This window comes from Melospiza melodia, chromosome 3 (genome assembly GCF_035770615.1).
Source record: "Melospiza melodia melodia isolate bMelMel2 chromosome 3, bMelMel2.pri, whole genome shotgun sequence".
NCBI classification, from domain to species: Eukaryota; Metazoa; Chordata; class Aves; order Passeriformes; family Passerellidae; genus Melospiza; species Melospiza melodia.
The window spans coordinates 118,637,762-118,661,470 of NC_086196.1; the positions used below are offsets into that span (position 1 = coordinate 118,637,762).

At 37.5% G+C, this 23,709-nt stretch overlaps 1 pseudogene; it reads right to left on the reverse strand.

Moving 5' to 3' along the window:
* Positions 1–16,484: 16,484 nt before the first annotated feature.
* On the reverse strand, positions 16,485–22,913 carry LOC134416622 (nucleoporin NUP42-like; annotated as a pseudogene).
* Between the last annotated feature and the right edge of the window lie 796 nt (positions 22,914–23,709).

Sequence of the window (23,709 nt, forward strand, 5' to 3'; positions counted from 1 at the left end):
GCTGAACACTTAAAGCTTCAAATGAAACAGATTGAACCTCTTAGGTATTCATTACATCTGGAGATGACACTCCATGTTTCTCAGCAGGAACAACCAGAAGTAGAGACTCCTAAAATTTTGAGTGCAACTGACTTTGATCAAAGTTATATGACAAGATAAGGAAGCAGCTTGTAACAGAATCCAAAAATATCAGTGCCTAGTCACTTAAAATAAATCAATTTGAGAGCTTGTATGAATAAATTGGCGCTGCTGACTTTAAGAAACAAAATACAAAAAAGAAAATGAGTACAGAGAAAATTATAGATGTATATTCCTCAGAAATAAATTCTTTCATTAAACAGAGAGTTAAATGCTTTTGAAAGTAGTCGGTCACATCTGTACTTACTTTTTTGTTGTTTTGTTTTTGTTTAGTTAAGATGTTTGTAATGGAATTACTTAAATATGTAATAGTATCAATCAACATACTCTAAGTATTGAATGGTGCTTATCAAGAAATCATTAATAAAGCTTTTAAAGAACTCTTGGATAATGTAATGAAGCCAAAGTGTGTACTCTCCATTTTTTTTCATGTTCAAGATAATTCTGATTTAACTATTGAGTAAAAGTTAGTTGCCTTTTTATGAGACAGCCCACATCAAACAAAACACGTTGCAGTATTTATACTCAATATGTAGATATGCAATGAAATCTCATAGGTGCTACATGCTTCAAAATTCAGTGCTGTGTGATCTTTAAATTTTGGCAAATGAAGTGTGTGTTGTAGAAATATTACATAAAGGTATCAATTTAAGAGCTTAATTGGCTGAGTCCCAGAAATCTTTCTAAGGCCAGATATAAAATTACCTGAAATGCAAACTAATCTATGGAAAAAGACCTTTCTGTGAAACAAGGTCAAATGTGACTGAGTGGTTAGTATGCACTATGAGAACATCATGCACCAGGGATCTTTTAATTACTATAGCCACATTTATGCTTTGCACTCTTTAAAGATACATTGCAAAGCTCAAGTTTAAGTGTATTGAGAGTCTGTCACTCAGAATTTTCATATAGAGCCAAATCTACAGATAATAAGCTTTTCCTGACTTACATTTTGAGTAGGAGGCATTTTTGAATGTGATGGATTAACCTGTTGTTTTAGAGTTGGAAAATCTAATTTAATTGTGAATATCATTCTGCTAACTTATCATTGAATTAAGAAATTGAAAACTTAACTACAGACTGTGAAGAAATAGAGATGGTGCTAAATGGTGCGTGGGATTTGGTTTTTTCCTTGGGAAACAGATGGTTTTATGTTTGGATCTATTTCTGTATGGTAGCAGTGAAGTGCAACATTGCTTATGACTTTTAGCAATGGATCTGTATTTGTTTGGTGAGGTAAGACTTTTAATGTTTGGAATGTGTGTGACGAGGAAATCTCTGTTGCAGGTGCTGCCAAATGCTGTTTTTGTGAAAGGACAGTTTGCAGTAGTGATGTTGACTGATGTCTTTCTGTTGTCATGTGTCTCAGCTCCTGACTTAGTGTGCTGCAAAACATTTAATGAGCAAAGGCCCATGCCATACTTGTGTATACTTGGTTGTTCCTTGCAATGTTTTTATGAAAAATCAGTCTGTCATTCACTGCTTACATAGCACTGACAATTGCTCTGTAGGACAAATAAATATCCCCTGTAAGCCTGGTTCGTTACCTTTCCAGAACCGTATAAAACTCAAAATTGAGAAGGCTGGATCCAAACAAATGGAAAATAATGCTTCAAAATTTAAAATTATTTTTAAGAATAGAAGTCTAAATTACTGAATTCTTAACAACAAACAAGAATTCTAAATTACAGAATTCTAAACAACAAACACCAAGGAGCTTTAAACTTTTACTTGAGTATCTTTTAAGAAGAAACGTGGAAGAAAAAGAGACCAACACTAGTAGCTCTGTCCTTGTTGGGTGTTTTATTTTCTAGATCAACATTTACTGGATAAGATGAAACCAATGTAGAACTTAGATGATTTCTGTAAAATCTCCTATATTAAGGAAATGTGTGTACTCAGAGGGGATTTTTTTCCCCACAGGGACTAATGAGAAAAACAGACTTGCCAAGGCTTGAGAGGAACATAGTCGGGCTCACAGGAGTTGAGGCTGGCGAGAAAGTTTTCCCTTTACAACATGCAGAGGTCTACAGAGAAAGGGAAGTGCCCCCAGTCCTCTCACTTTGGCCGTGCCTCCAGAATTTCTAAGTGCTGCTAATGATTTCTGTAGCTCAGGATGTCAGTCAGTGAGTCTCTGCTCTGGATGTCATTTGCTGGAAGACACTCCAGAATCTGCAGCCAGAGTAGAGGAAGTAGCTGAAAAATTTTCCAGTATTGCTGAAAAATATGAATGGATTCATTGCATTTTAATTTTACTTTTAAGAGTAGTAGTGATTTGACAAGATAATTTGTTTTGAACATAACTCCACACAAAGCTACTGTCTCAGGCTGAGTGCAGATGTAATCTGACTTTTTGTAGTTTTCAATTGGTCCTGTTAATGCAAGTGGAGATTTCTTTACTCTGCTTTTCACAGTGAACTTTAACATATAATGTGAGCAATTGTCTTGTTCTGTGATTGTGGTTAGCTGTTGGTTTTGTTTTAATCTACTGATTGAAAGCCCACAGTACAAAAAAAAAAGTAATTACATAATTCTTGTCCATTTCTGTAAAACTGTTAAGAACTTAATACTGTTGCTAGTGAAATCTCTTAAGAGACTGCTTGTCTTCAGTCATGACTGAATGAAGCCTTAAATCATGGAACATATTGATATTAATAATGCTGTCAGAGAGAAAGTTAGGTTTAAGACTAGAAGAACTAAGATTTAAATCTGTTCTCTCTGGTAGACATCACTGAAATGTCTCATATTCTGTGCTCAGCAGCAGCTAAAATTGTGAAAAGTCACAGTCTCTGTTCAAGGGTATGAACACTCCAGAAAGGCTAAGTGACTCCTTGAAGTGGTCTTCAGCATTGCATCTGCAAGGAATTATTCTCTGTAAGCAATAAATCTTTGCCAAAATGTATGTGTAATAGTTTAAAAATAAATTATAAATGAAATCATAACTGGAAGGTAGTCCTACAGAATGTAATAATTACAATGTAATTTTAAGATACTGGCTTATATTAAACTCTTCATTAAAATTTCCAATTTTAATACAATTTATTTAAAATACCTGAGCTTTTGTAAGTTCTAAAGGAAACAACACATATTTTCTCTGGTCTCTAATTTTATATTTTCTTAGAAGCTCACAACAACTGTGAATGAACAGACATGTATGCTTCTTATATAAAAGTGCTGCAAAACATCTGGGTTTTAATTTTTCACAAATACTTTTCAAGAAGGCAATAAATCTTGATAATTTCACCACCAAGGACCTGACAGTTACAGCAATTATATGTTCAGCAGGAACACTTTAGAGAAGCTTTGTGGAGACAGCCATACAATTGAGGAGAATTATGCAATGTTGGATTTTAAAAGCAAAACTAATTCTTGTGTCCTGCCCTCTGTAAAAGGCCATGCAGCTTTTGAAAGTTTAGAAGTGAGTTTACCAAACTTTTTGAAGACTCTGCTGTCTTCATGGAAAGATTGCATATTATGGAGAGCCTCTTGATGTTCTTGGGCAGATCTTTTTTAATTATTCTGATTGAGAAAAAAGGATGAAATTATATGCCACCTGTATAAACAGAAAATGCAGACTAGAAGAGGCTGGAAATTACCAAATCTATTCTTTTCCAAGCAGTCCTTGGCAGACTTTAGGCTACTCACTTCTAAAAAGAATTTCACTTCTAAAAAGAAAACAGATTTTTTGCATATCCTTATCTGTCCTCACCATCTCATGTTTGCATATGTCTTTTTGGTTCAGGAATGCACTGATTCAGCACTTAATTATAATCAGCATCAAGGAAGAGACACTGTAGTCCGTAGTCCCCCTCTTTTCACAAGAAGGGATCCTTAATATCCAGCAAAATTCCTTCTGCACCATTTCTGTGACTTCCCTCTCTCACAGCTTGTTGCAGACACCATGGTCCCAGCTTCAAAATGCAGAGGAAAGGAGTTTTTATCCCAGATGGATTTCTTTCTGGGACTCAATTCCTAGACCCTGTTCTTTGCCAACAAGCCTTAAACTCTCAAGGGTCTGTTTTTTCCCCAGGTCAACTTTTATCAACCCTATTCATGGAATTTGTCTGCTCATTCACAAGTCTTTTAATGTAATGCAAATGACAAAATACAAAATAGGTAACTTTAAAAAAAAAAGCTTAAATTTGTTTAATCAAGCTTGAATTAGGAAATATTTAAAAATATTTAAAAATCATTCTTTCTTTCCTTATATATTGTTTATTTATTCAGCTATACTGAACCTATCCCACTGTCACATCACCATGTCACAGACAAAAACCAGCTTCTTTTTCTGCAAGGAAAGTTACAGTTTCATGTCTTGAAGTGCAAGATTAATTGAGTATGGGATGCAAGAAATGTTGGCTTTCAGTAAATTACCCAGGTACTCTCTATTAGATTTGATGCCAAAATTTGAATCTCTGAATCAGTCTTTGAATTGAGGAAATCTATATTTTGACTGCACACAGGCTGAAAAGTTCCTTTCTGTAGTCTTTCTTTTCCAAGTTATCAATTCAGATGAAATCTTGCTATTACACAGTTGGTGAAGGAAAAGGTAAAGAACTGATCACTTTAAATTTAGGCCAGTCATTGAGTGATGTTCACCTTTTTTGAAAAAATAAAAAAAATCAGTACATGGCATCACATCTTTTAAATATTTGCAATAAGCTGTAACTTTAGTTTTGTTATGGGTCTTGGTAATGACTTTAAGATTACTGTAAATTATGTCTATTGATCTGAAATAATTAGTAAACAAAAAACCTGCAAAGTTGCATGTGACAGATACTTCTTTCAAATACACACATCCAAAGATCAAGCTGTAGATGATGAAAGAGATGTGAGAATAGCTTTGGGAGGTGTGGCAATTCAGAAATTAGCTGAAATATGGTGTGCAAGAGTTTGGATGCAAAGCGGAAGCAGAGGTGGGAGGCTCAGACCAGGGCAGCTGACAGCAAAAGATTGCATTTGCTTTTATGTACTCAGGGAGATGAAAGTTAGAAAGAAAACAGTGACAGCCTTAAAAGAGTAAATGAAATGGTGTTAGAAATGTCTTCCTAACTTTTGTGCCAATACTTTTTTTCTTCACACATTAGAAGTTACTGGAAAAGGCCACAAAAGTTCTTACTCTGTTTTTGGCAAGCTTTCATTAATTACCCCTCAGATTTTCCATTATGAGAGTTCTTATTCTCAGTTGTGAAGACCCTGCATTTTGTGTATGTTCTCTGGGTTTTGCTTCCCTCCATTTCCCTGCTCACTCTACTCAATCCAACTTATGTGTTTTTCACCTTCATCTCTACCTTTTAAAGACTTTACCCCCCTTTCTGGAGTTCCTTCAAGGGCTAAATTCACTGTGTCACCACCCTCTTCTTTACGCCCTTCTTCAGAAAATGTTTCTCTGGAAACCCTAACCCTGTTCCCTCAGAAAAGTTAATCCATGCCATTTTTCTCTGTATTTACTCTTCCTCTTTTTGTATTAATAAGATCTTTATTTAACTAGGTTTAGATCTGTGGAGAAAAAAATAAAAGCTCCAATATTTTGAATGACCTTGAGTATGCGTGACTGTTTTACAGGAGGGACCCTATTTTGCACCTGAAATGATGAATTAGAACTTCAAAAAGACAGACCACAGAGAGGTACACAAATACTGAGGAAAACAGATAATTGCAAGAACAACCATATGGTTCTGTGTATACAAATCTGGCATGTTAAGGGAATTTTTAACGTTAGATTCTTCACTCTTACTCCTTGCAAGTAAGCAGAATGCAGCAACCTATCATTTCAGATTTCACCACACTGTAGTGAGTCCCAAAACAGAGGGTCATAACAGGGCCCCAGTTACAGAATCATAGAATGGCCTGGGTTTGAAGGGACCCTAGAGATTGTGTAGTCCAACCCCTCTGCCATGGGTAGGGACACCTTTCACTAGGCCAGCTTGCTCAGGGCCCCATCCAACCTGGCCTGAGATGGAATATTCTCAACTTCTCTGTTCCAGTGCTTCACCATCCTCACAGTAAAAAATATCTTTGTAATATCCGATCCAAACCTCATCTCAGTTTAAAGGCATTGTCGTTTGTCCTTATCTTTACAGACCCTTGTAAAAAGTTCCTCTTCATCTTTCCAACAAGCCCCCTTTAGATACTGGAATGCTGCTAGAAGGTCTTCCTGGAGCCTTGTATTTTCCAGGCTGAGCAATGCCAATTTTCTCAGCCTGTTTTCATAGGAGATGTGTTCTGCCCCTCTGATTATCCCTGTAGTCCTCCTCTGGACTTTCTCCAGCAGGTCAGTGTCCTTCCTATGCTAGGGATAGCAGAGCTGGATGTGTAATCCAGAATGGAAAATATCACATCAGTTTGTCCTTTTCTTGGGTTATAGTTGTCTCTCAGGAAACTGAGCACAGAAGAAGGTAATTTTACTTTTAAATAGGATCCTGCTACATTAAATAACTCTCCTGAGGATGTATTACTGAGATACAGTAATTGCTACATTTTTAGGGAAAGCCAAATATTGAGATATTTTGCAGCTCCCATTTGACTGTATTGTCCTTGAAAGTGATCATTGAAGTGTGTTAAAAAGGAGTAGCACGTACTGAAAAATAAATACAAATGTTGTCTTGTAAAACTGTGTTATGGGATTGCAATAAGTCAGAACAGTTGAAGTCTTTGCATGCTACAAAAATGGAGTTCATGTGTCATAAAATATGATTGCTCATTATAAACCGTTATTTTTCCTTGTGCTTTACTCATTTTGGTGTTCTGTCATTTAGTGCTGTTTAAATCAGCAACTTTAGTAAATTATTTTGGTTCAAATGATGTATATAATGAATCTGGTTTCACCATTTATAAGGAAGGCATATTTTTTTTTTTTTAACAGAAGGAAAAAAGGAAAACTACAACCCTTTCTTCATTTATTTTGTAATCCCTGAGCAGTACTGGGAACCGTGGAGTCAATCAGTGCAAATGATTCAAACCATATATTTGAAAAACAATGAGCTCCTGAAGAAATAGTTTTGAAGGAGAGAGCTTTTTAATAACCTTTCTTACACCATCCTGAAAGGTGCTAGGGATTCTCAGTTCTCATCAACTTCAAAGACAGTTTAGTGTTCAATATTTTCTTGCAGAACCGGGGGTGCAGAGATGAGGGCCAGAAGATAATGTGCTGATAAGATCACAAACACTTGTGAAAGGCAATGCTTTATGTAAAAAAGCATTTTTTTTACAATTTTTACTATGCCATGGATTGTGCAGTGACAAAAAATGGCATAAGATGGCAGTAAGAGATTGCAAAATACGGTGGTGTGACATATTCCAATGAATCAACCTACTGTCTTGCAATAAGGATGATTGTATAACAGGTGATAAATGGGGATTTCTGGGCTCCTTCAGGACATTGTTTTCTAACTTTCTTTTTGCATTTTTCTTCTTCTCAGAGGAAGATCTCCAGTTTATTTGGCATTTATACTCTTTTATCTGAGTGTGGGAAAATGGAATAGTTTTCCACACTGCATTGCCATCTGTGTGGAAGTGCTTGAAATTCACTGCTCATACTTTTAAAATCTGTGCTGTATGAAAATCACTCCAAATTTAGCATTATATTAAATATGGTGTCATGTGCTGATAGAAACAAAGGAGAGGTGGATCAACCAGTCACTAGTCAGCTTTGCAGCCTTGCTAGTGAAGCAATATTGATAAGGGGCTGTTCAGTTTATCCCCTGCCAAACTCCAGTGGGGAGGACAGGCTGCTGTGGGCCCAGACTGGTGCTGGCAGCTGCAGTCAAACCCCAGGAGGGTGGAGCTGGTCAGCCCTGCAGGAGGTTTTTTAGGTGCTCTCGTGACACCAAGGCTCTGGGGTCTTCCCATCACTTTTCAGTCCAGGGCTGTGACCTGGTCACACAAAACTGCCTTCTCTTGGCTAGAGAAATGACTTTCAAATACATAAATAATTACTGCCTGTGATACCAGTACGAAACCCAGAGAGCTTTATTTCTGGAGACTAATGCCTCTAAGAGTTGTCCAATTTAAGAACTGCTAAGATAGGAAATGTATGGATTATTTGCAAAATATGGGTATGTAATTTCTCAGTGTTAATGATTTCATTAGGTCTGCGTTTAAATTTTCAGTAACAGCTTTGCATTAGTCTATAAAGCTATGTTCTGCACCCTCAGTGTATACTTTAAGTTTCTCTCAAACAAAAATATTCACATTTTCTGAATCCTTTCCAGTGGTAATGATGGTAGGATTTTTAGCTAGTGCTTTTAGTCCTTAGATCTAAAAGTGAATTATAAATGTACATACCTCTGACCAGAAAGAGCTTTATGTGATCAAAGAAAGTAAAATTAATATTGAGCAACAGTGAGCAATAAATGTCTTCTACAGTGACTGGCAAGGTATTGCCTAAGCATTGATTTAGTTGGGAAAGGTAGATGTGGAGGAGAGCTTTATGGTTGTCTAAGTTCATTATGACTTTCCCTCAACGAAATTATTCTTTTTTAGAATCTGTTTTAATGTAGTTGCTGGGGACGTATGTGGTTATGCATGACTTTTATCTGATGGCCAAGCCAGAGGTCAAAGCACAAAACTGACATTTAGAAAGACAATGTGGATTTGTTGTGCTCCCTGAAGGCCTTGGTCTTTAAACCAGGAGATGGATTACAGGTACGAATATTTTCATCTTTCACTGTAGTTCACATGTACCTGATTGCTTCCAAGGAAGATTTCAATATTTTAGGAGATAAAAAGCAAAACTCAATTGATTTTCTTTAGCATTCTTTTTTAATAATGATGTTCCTGGGAAGGTCAAGTGGACATTCCATCATATGTCTTTTCAGGACAGTGTTTGATCACATGTGGTAATAGGAGCTTCTCTATGCTATAGGATTGAGTGCACCGTTTAAAACCTATGTGTTCATTTAAAGAAAACTGGTAGGAAAAATGACGTACAGCTTACAACCATGAAGTACAACCATTTACTCCAAATCTGTGAGAAAGACAGAGTAGCTTCAGAAGTAATATAGTTTCTCTGTTTCCTTTTGTTAATATTTTTGTTAGGCATTAAAATCCTCCTTCATTATAATAATAAATTCATTAGAATGAAATTATAGTAATGGTACCTTTTACTGCATTTTTACCCCATTAATTCTAATGAATTGATAAATGATAAAGATGATAAATGATATGATAATGATAAAGATGCCTCAGTTTTGATTCAATTGTATAAAGAACATCAAAGTTTGGGTACTGAAGTTCATGTTTTTGTGTTTAACTCACATGGATTCATAGGAGCAATTTGCATTGGTAAACATACCAGAACTAAAAGTGTGAATTGTTTTCCTTCAATCTGCTTAGAAATTATTTTAAATTGTGCATAGGTTTTCCTCACAAAATTGCTGTTATTGTTAATATGGTAGATTTTTGAAAATTCAGGTGCAAGGATGCTTTTTATTCTTATTCTTACCCTTCTGAATCCACAGAATTGGAAGCTCTCAGGTAGACTTCCATGGTGTTTTAGGATTTAATTGTTTACCTGTCATTACCCATTCACGGAGATGTTTCCATATTTCAGGTTTGTATTCTGATAAAAACTGTCTCCCAGTGAGAATTCTGTTAATATATGGAAATCAGAAAGTTATCTGTATGACTTTTTATAATATGTGAAAAGAAAATGGATGCTCTCAAGTCAAGATTTTTTTTTTTGCCATTTTTGTCATAATCAATACAGTGCCATGATTGACAACTTCTATCTGCTAATGATGTGTTTTCAATATAATTTTAGCCTTTGGCTTCTCTTCCCTATAATTTTGAATAATACAAGGTATTTTGAAGCCCAACATAGACTATTTCTGATTTCAGTAAGAAATACTTGCCATTGCTCTTACAATGGAAAATTTGAGTTTTCATACACTCTCACTGAATGCAGCCTCATGATGATTGCTTTCTTGTGAGCTGCTGTATGATACTGGAAATAGTTGATTGTGTTGAACTGGTCCTCTTGTCAGGAGAGGGCAAAAATCACTAAATTAGTAATGTGATTTCACCTCAATGAACATGCTTTAACAATGATATTTTCATGTATTAACCAAATTATTAACTTCTGATGAATTCCAGAATAGAAGGAATTCTAGAATTCAGGTTGAAAGTCCATTTTTCATCAGACTCTTGCAGAAAAACTCTTGCAATACTCGTTTCTGAGAGAGTCAGAAATTTCTTTGGCCTTTCTACTGGCCAGAAGTGAATGACAACCATATGAAGCAATTTTGGTGCAGTTTATCAGGTTATGCATGACAGCGCAAGATATGAAGACAAAAACTGCTAGACCTTCTGGACTGAAATGGGATAAGCAATACATTGGCCCTGTCTTAAAGATTCAAGGGAGAACTTTTCCTGCAATGACTAGACAAAACCGTTTTGCTGCTCTGTCATAATCTTGATTATGCCTTTGCCCTCATATTGATTTTCCCTTAAGGTCTGATCCAAAGATCGTTCACAGCAAAGATGATCTTCCAGTGGGCTCTGGCTCATGTCACTGAGTGAGGTCAGGCCAGGCATCACAAAACTTGGCAAGAAAGGGAACCAGGTCACAAAGACCACAAAGGTAAAAAAAATCCACAAGTGACATTTCAGAGTGGAGTGAAAAATGACACTAAGTCAGAATTCATCCTGACAAAGTCAGACATCGAAAAGTTACCTGTCATATTTTCTTCATAACCATTGGATAAGAAAGAAATAAGCAAGTGATTCATTGAACCTGTCTTAGATATCTTGGTTTAGATGAACTGCCTTCTGGAGGTGCCTCTTTCTCTCCTTCAACTATAAAGGAGCCCAGGGGACTAGCTGACATTTAGGGACCTGACTTTTAGGTGATAAAGTTAGAAAATTCCTGTCAAAGGAATCTGTGCAAGTATCTCTCTTTTGCTCTCTGGCCTTTACTTCCTCCTACCCATTCAGACAGTATTACAGGTAGGTCTGCTGGCTTGAAAAGGAACCCTCCTGAAACCTTTGGTAGGTCTGGAGACTATGCTTTCCTCTAGAAGAATCTCAGCTAGAAAACAGACATCCACATCCTTTGACCTGGAGTAAGTTTTTCTTTGAAAATTGGGATTTTTCCTGTTCAAGACTAGTAATTACAATTGAATACACTTCTTAGATTACTTAAAGTGAGAATAGAGCTCAAGATTCAACTGCACCTCTGTTTTTTTCCTAAATAGTATAAATATCCCCTATTATTCCTTCCATCCCTTCTAAGAATACATTAGCATGAATTTAAATAAGGTTTTCCTATATCCCAGATGTTGCTTTAACTACTGCTCTAGAGGTAACACATTCTTGTTGAAATCAAAGACTCAATACGTTGACATTGTATTTAATGTGTGTCTACAAATCTGGCCCAACATTTATTCAGGCGAATACATGCAGAAATAATTTTGTTTCTTTCCTCATATTGTTATATAAAACAGAGTATAGCTTTGTCCTTCACAGAGAAGAAAAGCGCTTCAAAACAAAATGTACTTTCTGTTTAATTCTCTAGAGGAGGAAAACTGACACCTAATTTCTTCAGACCATTTGTTTACTGGGTTGGGCTGAGTTCACTCTTTTCACATTTTCAAAGGAGATGTTTTAGAAGTAGCTTGGTTCTTAAAGGTATTTGGGTTCAAAAAATGTGAGTTGCTCTACAGTGGGGCTTTTTACCTCATACTGCCTTTTTAAGGACCAAAATCTTTGGTAATTGATAGTCAATAACACTTAAGCTTCTAAATTTATTAAAAAATGTGTTTAGGCTATTAAGGGAGCTAAATTTTAGATGATTTGGAAAATTTAGATTTGTATATTGAATCACTTTATGATTTTCTACTCAGTTTTGAAAGTTATTTGATTATAAATGCTATTTTTTAAAGTAGACCATAATTCTTCATTCAAGTGTTACATTTTGGTTCATTGCAAACAAATATCTTCAGGAAATTATTTGTTCAAATGGAGGCATCTCTTATAAGACACTCATGAGCTGTTTTGGAAATGATCATCACTTGAGATACAGACTTTGGTTTCTTTACTTTTTTCCCATTTCTTTTTAATCACTGAGAGAGAACAAAGTGTTCGTTACAGAGGCAAGAAAAGAGAAGAAATAACTTCAAATAAAATGGATCTGCTCATGAACTGTGAACATTGTGGTGGGACCATAGGTAGTTTGAATTTGACAATTGTTAAAATATATATGGATCCAGATTCTCCAGAATCAGATATGTAACTTAAAGTCACTGTTTTTGTAGCAAGTGGGGTTGGATCCTATCTATGCTATCTATTAAGCAAATGTCAGCTCTGGAACAAATAGAAATTTTACTATTTTTTTAGTTACATGTTCATTGTTTGATTCTGCACCTATGGGTACATCAAAAAATAGGGTAAGACATTTAGTATGACTGAGAAGACATGCTTCTTCCTGAAGTTAATATGAGGTGTCTTCAAAATGTGAAAGCAAAAGATATAAAATTATAAAGCAGTCTGCTTTGTATTTTAAAATATTTTAGAATATTGTTATAATTAATTAAAATGCTTATAAGTAAAAACATTTGCCAAACATAAAATTAAGCTAGTTTATTCTCAGGGCAATTCTTTTTTGGGTTAGCTAGAATATTAAGCACTTCTGGGAATGCTTTAGTGTTAAAATATATGAAGGTACGTTTTTCCTTATCTGTTTCATTGTCCTAAGAAATGCCTAGATCAGAAATATTTTGATTTGAGCTCATCAAAAGAGTCTTTTAATATCCTTTCTGAATCCCTGCATTAATTCCTCCAAAGCTTCAGGATTAACTTGACTAATAAACTCAGTTCTGAATAAACTTAACATTGTTCTTCATTGCTTATAAACCTATCTGTTGACAACAATGAATCAGCCAAAAGCAAGAAAGCCAGAGGAAAATTAAAATCCTTTCTCATATTTTATCAAGAAGAAACAATATTTTGCTTTCTCTCTGAAGTTGGTTTTGTGGCTAAGTCTTGAAAACGTGCTAACAATTCTCCCTGGCGAGCACACTCTTCCCTGTAATCCATGCAGTTTCTGAAACTGAGAAATACAGAGCAAAGAAGAGCATAATTAACAAATTGCATACACATTTTCTCCCTTGGGTTTGAACTGGAAGCTAGAAATATCTTTATGTAAAACAGTTATAGCTATTCCTGTGTTGATTTGCCATACTTTACCTCTGCTAAAGCTGCAGTGTGTAGTTCATGCCATGTTCAATGAGAAAACTTAAAGAGTTTGCAGACTGTGATTGTCTCTCTCTTGATGGATTTGGACCACAAATACAAACATTTGATTCAAACATAAGCCTGGCACATATCTCCTGCACAGAGAAAAATGTGGTTGAATAGTTTGTTAATAATGCGAACACACAAAGTAAAACTGATTCCAGATGGCTTTGTAAACTCCAGTAACTCAGTGAACCTTCGATAAATTTTTCTGTTCATTAGTCTCAGTAGATGAACTAAGTTATCAAACAGGAATACAAAAAGGAACCCCTTATTATACATATAATTTTGATCTGTTCAGAATTTTAGGCTCTTATGCTGAGCCCTTATTTTAATGCAAGTGCAATGTTCTGGTGTGGGGATGGAAGGCTGACTCTGCTAACTTGGTTTTGGATTTCATACTGATAGAAACAACCGTGGTTCATAAGAGATAACAATTGGGAGTAAAAGACTCAAAACAAGGTATCTGAATATTAAAGTTGTAAACTCCATGAACCACAACTTTTTTTGATGATTACAAAAGCTGGGAGTGAGTATGGTGGATATAATTTGCATGAGCAAACATTGTCACCCAAATATTGAATGGGGCTTCATTTACTTTTATGTCCTTAGTCATATGCTTGATATAATTCCAGCAGTAGCTTCCCAGCTGGAAGGTTTTGGCATAAATGACTGCTTCACTTCCTGAAGGTGAAAGGAGCTGTGTTCCCTTCTACATTTCCTTCTAGGAGCACACTCAGGCCTTTGAAATGCAATTTTCATCTTTTGAATGCGTAATAGGAAAAGTGTCCCTTGGGGATGTATATTTTACCTTTAGACTGTGGTTTGAGGAGTGCTCCTCTGTGGGCCTTTCTTGATGCTGATGTAGCTGCTGAATTTCAGCCATTCCTTTGCTGTGCCCTGGGCTAGTAAAAGTAATGTTATATCAAGTTTGCAGGAGCAAGAGAAAGTTCAAGCAAGGAGAGCTTGGTAAGGGACTGTTATTTACATCAAGCTGGCTGATTCTGTCCTTGCTTATCCAAGGCATACCTCCAGGAGGATTTACCCTAGTGTGTACATTTTTTAGGATCTCATTTTCTGCTGTTGGGTAAGAGAGTTTGTGGTGGGCCGACAGCTTGGTCTGGGATGGCATTGTTTTCTCTTTCCTTATGACTGTACTTCCCACAATATTTAGGGTCTGTGCACAGGGCACAAAGCCTTCTTGTGCCAGATAGCCCAGGTGAAGGGCTGCAGTTTCCTGGGCAGAATAGCTGGGATGATGTGGGAGCTATTCTTGCTGAGAAGCAGAATATCTAGGCTATGGTAAAGCTAATATGATCTCACTGTTCCCAGTGACCAAGCTAAGTTGATAATTCAGGTAACATACCCATCTTAATTTGTATGCTTATACTTTTGCATTTTAGAATGGCTGAAGGAAATTCCTGCTTAAAAATCTGAGCATCAGTAAGTTGTCCACACAATGCATTTAAATAAATATTCTGTCTTAAGTATGAAAGTCAATCCATTGAAAACCTGGTTGCTATGGCTTCTCTCATGGATTTTGCACTTACTGTCTGTAAAACACAGTACCTATCTGTGATCTCCTCACAAGGTGTCTCCAGACAGCCAGGGAAGTGATATTCAGCAGTTCATGAACAGGCTGGGCACCCAAATCCTGTATCATGTTTTACAATGGACCCAGTGTTAAGTACCTGTCCTGGAAATATAATTTTTAAGCTCATGCTATGTACTTGATTTTGTTCTGAATTTAATAGGGACCCTTGGGTATGTAAGATAGGTATTAGCAGTAGACAGCCCACAGGGATACATTGAAACAGCCTGTGCAAACTGAATTGTCTATCTCCCCACCCTCTTGATGCTGGGGTAGGAGTGGGATTTGCATCCTAGAACAATTTCATGAGCTCAGGTGATGAGCTGCTGGATTAGAAACATAGGTGCTTACTGGGGAGGAATAGAGGTGCTTTTCATTTCTGTCAAAATTCAGCTCTCAGCCAGGCAAAATGGAAAGCACCCTTCTGCTGAGCCAGTAACCACTCTAAGCAAATGCTCTCTGCTGTTGTCCCATTGCAGTCAGACCACTGGATATCCAGGAGTGTAAGCTTCCAGGGACACAGGGGAAAAAGGGACCTGACATAGTTGGGTAATGGTAAGAGCCACACTTTGGCAGAAAGGTGATGTTTCTATCACTACTCATGCATTTTATATAACTGTGTTCTAGTTATATGTGTGTAAATATTGTTGGAATAGAAGTTATTACTTAGGACTCTTGGACTCTTGACTCTGTTCTGGTTTAACCCCAGGCATCAACCACACAAGTGCTCTCTCACTCCCCCATGCAGTCTTAGTGTGGTGGGGAGGACAATGAGAAAAACAGGTAAAACCTATGGGTTGAGATAAGAACAGTTTAAGACTTCAAATACAGTAAAATATAATAATACTCCTAATAAAAAACATTATAATAATAGCAATAATAAGAACAAAAATTTTATTGGAAAGGAGAAAGAGATATAAATAAAACCCAAGAGAAATAAGTTATGCCCAACACAATTGCTCTCCACCCACTGACTGCTGCCCACTCTATTCCCAAGACCTCCCCCTCCTGGCCAATTCTCCCCAGTTTAGATACTGGACATGACATTCTATGGGGTGGAATGTCCCTGTGGACAGTTCAGGTCAGCTGTCCTGGCCTTGAGCCTCCTGGCTTCTTGTGCCCCTCCTCACTGACAGAGCATGGGAAACTGAAAAGACACAATCACAGAAGGGTTTGGGGTGAAAGGGACCTTAAGGATCATCTTGTTCCAGGGGCACCTTCCACTAGATCAGGTTGCTCAAAGCCTCATTCAATCTGGCCTTGATAAGATTTTTTTTTTAAACCTGAGAGTTTATTACTGCAGAAGACTTAAAGATGAAACAAAAATGAACTGAAAAATACTACCACAAAAATGTGTAGTTGAGCAATCAGAGAAAAGAGAGTATTTCAAAATAACTTAGAAAGTCCTAAACATTTAAAAGTTCTACTAGTGATGGCTTAAGAGGAATTTTTTCTCATTACAATATTATTTGTTTCAAATTGTTTCAATTCTTCAGCTGCTCTTTGGTGTAAACAACTTTTTTCATGTATTCTGCTTTGTAAGTGCAGAAGCTGCTGATGTGATGTTGTGTCCAGAGACACTGGCAGTCTATCCAAATAAAATACTGCTGGACTGTGAGGCAGAAATTACTCCTGCTGCATTAAATGTTCCAAAGATTGTAAGCACAATGGTGCTTGAAGAGCTCACAGCAGAAAAATTCCTAGGCAAGGATGTAGCCTCAAAAGCAGGAGGATTACAGGCAGCAGAAATGCTCTCAAAACCATCAGAATTTCCAGATGATGATGCACTGGCAAGACTGGAAATCATTGTAAAGAAGAAACTGGTAGCACTGTTACTGCTGCTCTCCATGGGAAAGCTTGGCAGCCCAAAGCTTGATGTTTGCAGTCCTCCAGATCCAAAGGAAGGCAAGGGTTGAGTGATCGTGTTCTTTACAATCAGATGGCACAGCTGCTTTTGTCAATGCATTTAAAGCTTTCCACTGAGGCAGCTGATTTTTCCATTGTCCGTTCTGCTGGACAGAATTTATATAGAGTTCTGAATGTTTGCTCTGCAATCATAACGCTCCAGATGGAACTGTTCTGGCAAGAAATCTGAGAAGCCTGAGACATTGAGCTTTTCTTTCATTGGTGACGAAGATGAAAATACCCATTGTCCTGAAGATTCCCAAATTTCCATGTCTTTCATTACATAGTCAAAAAGTCTCTTCACCTTTATAGCCATCAGTAATATTTTGACTGTTTGTAAATGCAGAAAATGTGCTCTGCAAAAAGTCCTTGACCTAGGGTAAGAACTACTTAGCAGCAACCAAAACATCTGTGTGTTATCAATATTATTCTCATACTAAATCCCAAACCACAGCACTGAATAAGCTACCAACAAAATCAATCCTATCAAAGCCAAAAGCAGGACACTCTCAAAGGAGTGTTACTTTACTCACGTTCCCTGGGATTTATGTCACAGTGTCATCAATCCTGACATAAAAATAGTAACTGAAGAGCAATGATTCAATTGGGGATAAGACTCAACTCTTTTAATGTAAATTGCTTTGGAGTTAATTGTTGAGTTAGAAAGTGATCTAGGGCTCTTAATTGTTGAATAGAGAGACAAATGACTCAGCCCATCCTGAAATGGGAGATGCTGATGAATCACTGAGCAGAAGGATACCTACATCTATGCCTAAAAATGCTCCTTTGAGTATGGAGGAAACAGGGAAGACTTGCTTGCCAAAATTGTTGAGCTTGAGGACAGATGAAGTGATGGGAGATCAATTGCATCCTACAAATCAGGGTTTGGGTTCCCTGTGAATCACACCAAGAGTGCCTTAAAGGGATTGATTTTAAAGAGCAGATGGGATGTCAAAGGAGGAGTCCAGTTCTGTGAGCATAAAACTGTCCAGTCTTCCTCCTGCATATGTGAAGGTTAAATGATTGCCCATGTATGGAGGAGTTGCACACCACTATAGCCTGAACAATATGGGAAGCAATTCTGGTGTGTACAACAAAGCTGCAACTGAAAGCCCAGGCAGCTTTCAGAGGTCTGGAGAGCCTTTTGAAATGTTAGCCCTTCATGTAAATTCAGTGTATATATTTGAGGTGAAGAAAGCCATTATGGTTATGTTTTATTCATATTTATCTTCTGCAGAAAGGTAGCAGTTTTAGGAAATGAGACATGCTGTGACCCCAGGGGAAAATCCTCTGTAGATATGTCTTGTACAGGCAAGGACAGAGCAAGTCATCTGGTGGGCACACTGCATATGTGCCTTGCTTGGTGGAAAATTGCAAGTTTAATTGGGTTTTCCTCCTGCTGTTTTTTAAATAGTACTGAGCCTGTCACTATGCAGGGAACATTGTATATGAAAAATGTCCAAAAAAAAATTAAGGTAAGTGGCATCCTAGTGCACTGTTTAGTGCTTAGGGCATAAATGGCAAATCTCAAAAGACTATGACAACAATAGAAATAATGTGTAAAAAACCAAAGCAAAAATTACCATACCATATAGCTTTGTTGTATGCAAACTAGGCAGCATTAAATGTCAGTATCCTAACATTTTTTAAGAAAGAAAACATAGAGCTAACAAACAATGTTAAACTTTCTGGTCCCAGTGGTGACAGAAATCCTTTCAGTTCCCATGTGGCACCAGCAGCAATGTAGATTTCTGTATATTCTACTTGTAGTGTGTCAGTGCCAACCTCAGGCGTTCTCCAGGAGACACAACACAGTGAAGTGAGCATTGGTCTGGGTCCACCAGCAGATTTGGGTGCTGGAAAACCGTGTGTCTCTGTTATAGTCCAGCTTTAAAGTTCCTTTTGCCATACAGGAATCAACAGCCTTACAATGCCTGTCCTTTCTGCCCCTTCAAGGACTCATGTCTCATAAGGAATTCACAGTCAGCACTTCGAGGGGAAAGTTCTTCTCAAATCACTTTGAGGGGCTATGGGGAATAAGCTTCCAGCTCACCTCCTGTCATGATCCACTAGTACAAGCAGGGGTCATGATGGTTCATTTACTGATCTCAGAGGCAAAAACAACACAGAAGGAGATTTCAGTATTAATCAAAACAAAATGCACCTTTTATTGAGTGCTCACAGCAAATGCTATAGAAGGATTAGAAAGGAGATAAAGGATAGAGAGAGAGGGAGAAAGAGGAGGGGGGAATATAGCTACCAACGGAGATCCTTGTGGTCCAGCCAATAGATCTGTCTTGTCATGTCGGGGAGAATCTCAAAGTCTCTGGTTAACTCAGGGGTCTTTCATAGCCCTCCACTGGGAGTGGAACAGGTACAGGACCGTGGAGAATAAGTCTGATGAGAGGAAGTACACATGGTCTAGTTGTGAAACAGGACAAACCAGTCTCAGCAGTGAGCAGGAACCATTGTTTCAGGACTGGTTTCTATAGGGCCTTTAATCTCCATCCTTGACAGTGGTCATGAGGCAGATGAGGGATTTTACATGGAGATCACCGAAGTTACCTCAGAAAATTAGTCTTTCTCTAAAGCTGGTCGCATCTGGCCAAGAGGTGGGGAAATCATGGGCTGTTGTGATGAGCAGGGATCGTGAAGCAGCTGTAAGGCTGTGGTGATGCAGCAAGCACACCTGCAAACAATCACTTGGTGAGCATCCACCTCATCCAGGCCAGAACTCCAGTCAGGGTCTTCAGGGTCTTAGTCTCTGTCCTTGTGACGGTTGTGAGGCAAATGAAGGAAACTCTGGGCAGTCTCTTACACATCCTCATCCTTGTCTGGACTCAAAGCCATCCTCCCTGTGCCTCCTGAAAAGTTCTTCCTTCCAAACACACTGAAGTAAGTAGATTGTCCCAGAAATTTTCTTTAGAAGTGCAGTAGTAGTCATGTATAAGACAAAACCAGAGCAAGTATCAATGACGTCCTTACACGTAATCTATATAATGTAATTCTGGGTGGGCAGAATACTCTATATGGCATACAATTCCATTCCCTTCTCCATCTGAAAGAATTCCAATTGCCTCCCACCACCTAGGTGAATGTCCCAGCCAGCAAGGTGTAGATGCTTTGGCAGATGTTAAAAGAAGGAGCAGGGAGAAGAATAGAAGGAAGAGGGCTGGTAGTTACAGTTTTTTAAGAGTTAACTAAAATTGAGTGGGAGTGACTTAATTTTTAAGATGTTTCTGTAGGATAAGGGTCCAGGGAAAGAGCAAAGCAGCTTGTCCAGCCTGGGGCCAGTCAGGAGTCACACTTTTGCAAGAAACACAAAGTTCTTTTACACTGTAGTTTCATGAAAATTTCAGAAAACTTGTGAAACATATTCACTTCCTCACAGTTAAAAGATTGTAAGACTTAAACAGCTTCTTTTACAGTCATTCCATTTTTCTGTCACACCTTTCTTGGAGATACAGGCTGCATGTCTCTTCCACGTCCTTTCTGCCTGTTTTTTCAGTGTCTCTGCTAAAGCTTTTAGCTCTTGTTCCATTCACAGTGCTGTCTTTGATGTCTGTTTATTCCTGGTACCATGCAGTGTCACATAATCAGATGCAATAGCCTCACTGAACAAATCCTTCCTTCCAAGCAGAAAACATTTCATGCTGTTGGACCTAGATAAAAGTATACTCTCTTTTGCAGGACCCATATTTCCAGTGTCATTTTTGGGCAGCTAATCCTATAAGGCAAGTTCTAGGAGTCACATAAATAGTCCCAGATAATGAACTAATGAACTTTTTTTTTTTTTTTTCTGACACACCAGCACTCTTTTATGAAAAAAAAAAAAAAAAAAGTGCAAGTCCAATGTGAAAATAAAGAGCTTCTAGAGACAAGAGTAGAATTCACAACAGTTGTTTCAATATTTTTATTACTTTATACTTTTGTCTTTAAATTTTTTATGTACTAATACAAAACATTTCTTATTTAATGTTTAAATAGCTGCTATGGGTCTTTTGATAACTTCATGCCTTTGACTTATCCACAGATCAGAGCTTAGTGGTATGACAGGTGTCATGAGCAACCATAACTGTGTATTTTGCTGCAGAGAGTTATTAACTAATGACAAAGAAATAACAGCACGATTTCAGCACATATTCTACACAAACTTAAGAATGTATTTTCTGAGTTAGCTGCAAAGAATTTATTATGCTTGGGAAGCTCTATAATTTAAAATGTTCTCTGCAGTGGGTAAAACCTGCAGGAGAAATGGAGATATGGATATGATACAAATTTTGTGCATAAAATTCACTTCTGTGTAGAAGCCTCATGAGAAGCCTAAAAACCACTTCTTTTCTGATGTTACAGAGAACTTGAACTTTGTGTTTACTATGTGCTTGCAATTTTAAATTTAGTTAAATTAATATACCTACTGCGTGCTATATCACAGGAATGTTAAAATGCTGGGAATTTTCTTCTGCTGATGAAGAAGAATCACTGTCTGAATGTATGCTTATACACATATAGTTCAGCCATTTGACAGACAATATTGATTAAATTTGGAATTTTAATTCCTTCTCTACCTTGTGCTGTTCTCAGATGATGATGGCTGCATTTGGCAGGGGCTGACAGTACATTTTTAAATTTTATTTACTTATTTTTGAAAACAGTGCTTTATTTCAAATATGCCCAAATAGAACCATATTTTGGTTTAAGGGGGAGCTGTGACAAATATTTGTTTGACCTGCTATTTCTTTATACAAGACTCCACAAAATAAGCTGCTAATTAATGGATTTCATTTTTCTTACTGCATTGCTTTCCTGTATATTTTTGTCCACTTATGTATCAGCTAGAATCTCTGTAAAGGCAGGGACCAGTAAGTTTTTTAGGCTGCACACATCTTGAGATTTTTATCTGTGACTTTATTTTTGTAGCACTCAAAATAATAAGCATAATTTATAGTACTTGCCTGTTTTGCAATGTTGAGTTATTCCATCAGATCTCAATGTGAAAGTTGCTTCAAAAGGAAGCTGCTGGTTATGAATACAGAAAGTTGTCAACTTGTGAAGTGGTTTGACTCCTGAAGAGAACATTCCTGTTTAAAAAATACTTACATCCTTTTGTAGTTTTTTTGATCTTACACTGAAGATTTTAAATTGGCTTTTGAACCCATGTTTGGCATTTATGGAGCTGAATTAATTGTAAGCTTTAGTTTTTCTTTTTCTTGAAAGATTATTCAGTTCCATTTTCTCCTTACAAAAATGCTATCAGGGGCTCCCATGAGCCCACAAGAGAAAATGAAAGTTTTCAGTTAATAAAATGCATTTACCTGTGTGTGTAAGCTGTGACTGACTGAGCTTCCCCCAGCACTGCTGTTATTATATGCCATACATCTCCCACAGATATACAAGTCTCAAGGTCAGTGGGGAACAAAAGTTTTTGTAAAAACACTGGTATGAAAGAGTCCTTCATCTTCTGAAGCTGTTGTGCCTGAAGTGTGAAATGGCTATGAGGAATTTGCTAAAATAACTACTGTTTGCCTTGACTGCTGCTTCTCCCAGAATGACACTTGCAGCTGCAAAGGGTTTCTGTGAACAGGTGCAAAACGTTATGGTTCAGCCCACAGAGATTTTATGGCAGAGGGAAGTAGAGAGGAAGAGAAGAGAATCACAGAATGGCTTGGTTTGGAATGGGCCTTGAAAACCACCTTGTTCCAACTCCCCTGCCATGGGCAGGGACACCTTTCACTAGACCAGGTTTCTCAGAGTCCCATCCAACCTGGCCTTGAGCACTTCCAAGGATGGGGCATCCACATCTTCTCTGGGCCACCTGTTCCAGTGCCTCACCACCCTCTCCATGAGGAATTTCTTCCTAACATCCAATTTTAACCTGCCCTCTTTCAATTTAAACCCATTCCCCATTGCCCTATCACTACAGGCCCTACTGAAATGTCTTTCATATAAGCACCTTAAGTTCTGAAAGGTTTCCCTGGAGCCTTCTCTTGCCCCCACTGAACAACTCCAGCTCTGTTAGACTTTCCTCATAGGAGAGATTCTCCATTGCTGACTTGTGCTTTAGCAATGACCAGGCAAACTGTGGTTTTCTGTGGAAGTATCACTTTGTCTTAGAGATGATGACTATCTGCTTATGTACTTACATCCTTTTTAATTCCTCAAACCTCTTTCAGAATTAATGCATCTCAACTTTTTGTGTCCTCCAAAGACTTCCACACAATCATCTCCTGATTAGTAATAAGTTAAATGTACTAAATAGTACTGGCCCTCTACAGCTACCTTTAAATTCTTACCATTTACATGCCTAAATTCTCTACCTTTTCATCCTTTATTCAGTTTCAAATCCCACTACAGAGGTTTGTAATTTAACCCATGACTAATTTGTTTGCCTAGCAGTCTTAAAAAGAGCATAATAATAATACAAATAAATTATACTGTACCAACTTGCTTTATCTATCACTAGTATGCTAGTAGAGACATAACTTTCTCCTGCAGAATTGCTTTGTCTCTGTTGCCTTTCCTCTCAAACACACAAACAGTGGAAGCCACACCTTCAGAATCACTGAAATAATTTCTTTGAAGCTGTGCTAATTTGCATCTATTGAGGACTTGACCAGAAACACACAAGTCTAAGAACCTCATCAAGCAATCCCTTCTCATGCAATTAGTCCTTGATTGTGTGAGTAACCCCATTTAGGTTAGCAGTGAGATAGAATCATATATTGTGACAGCTACAGCTATTTTTGTGCTGAGGTGAGTCACAAAAAGTGCCCACATCTGCAGGAGCATTTACTTAGGTGAGACATCTCAGTGCTTCTCCCTCATTGCTGGCAGTTCTGTGA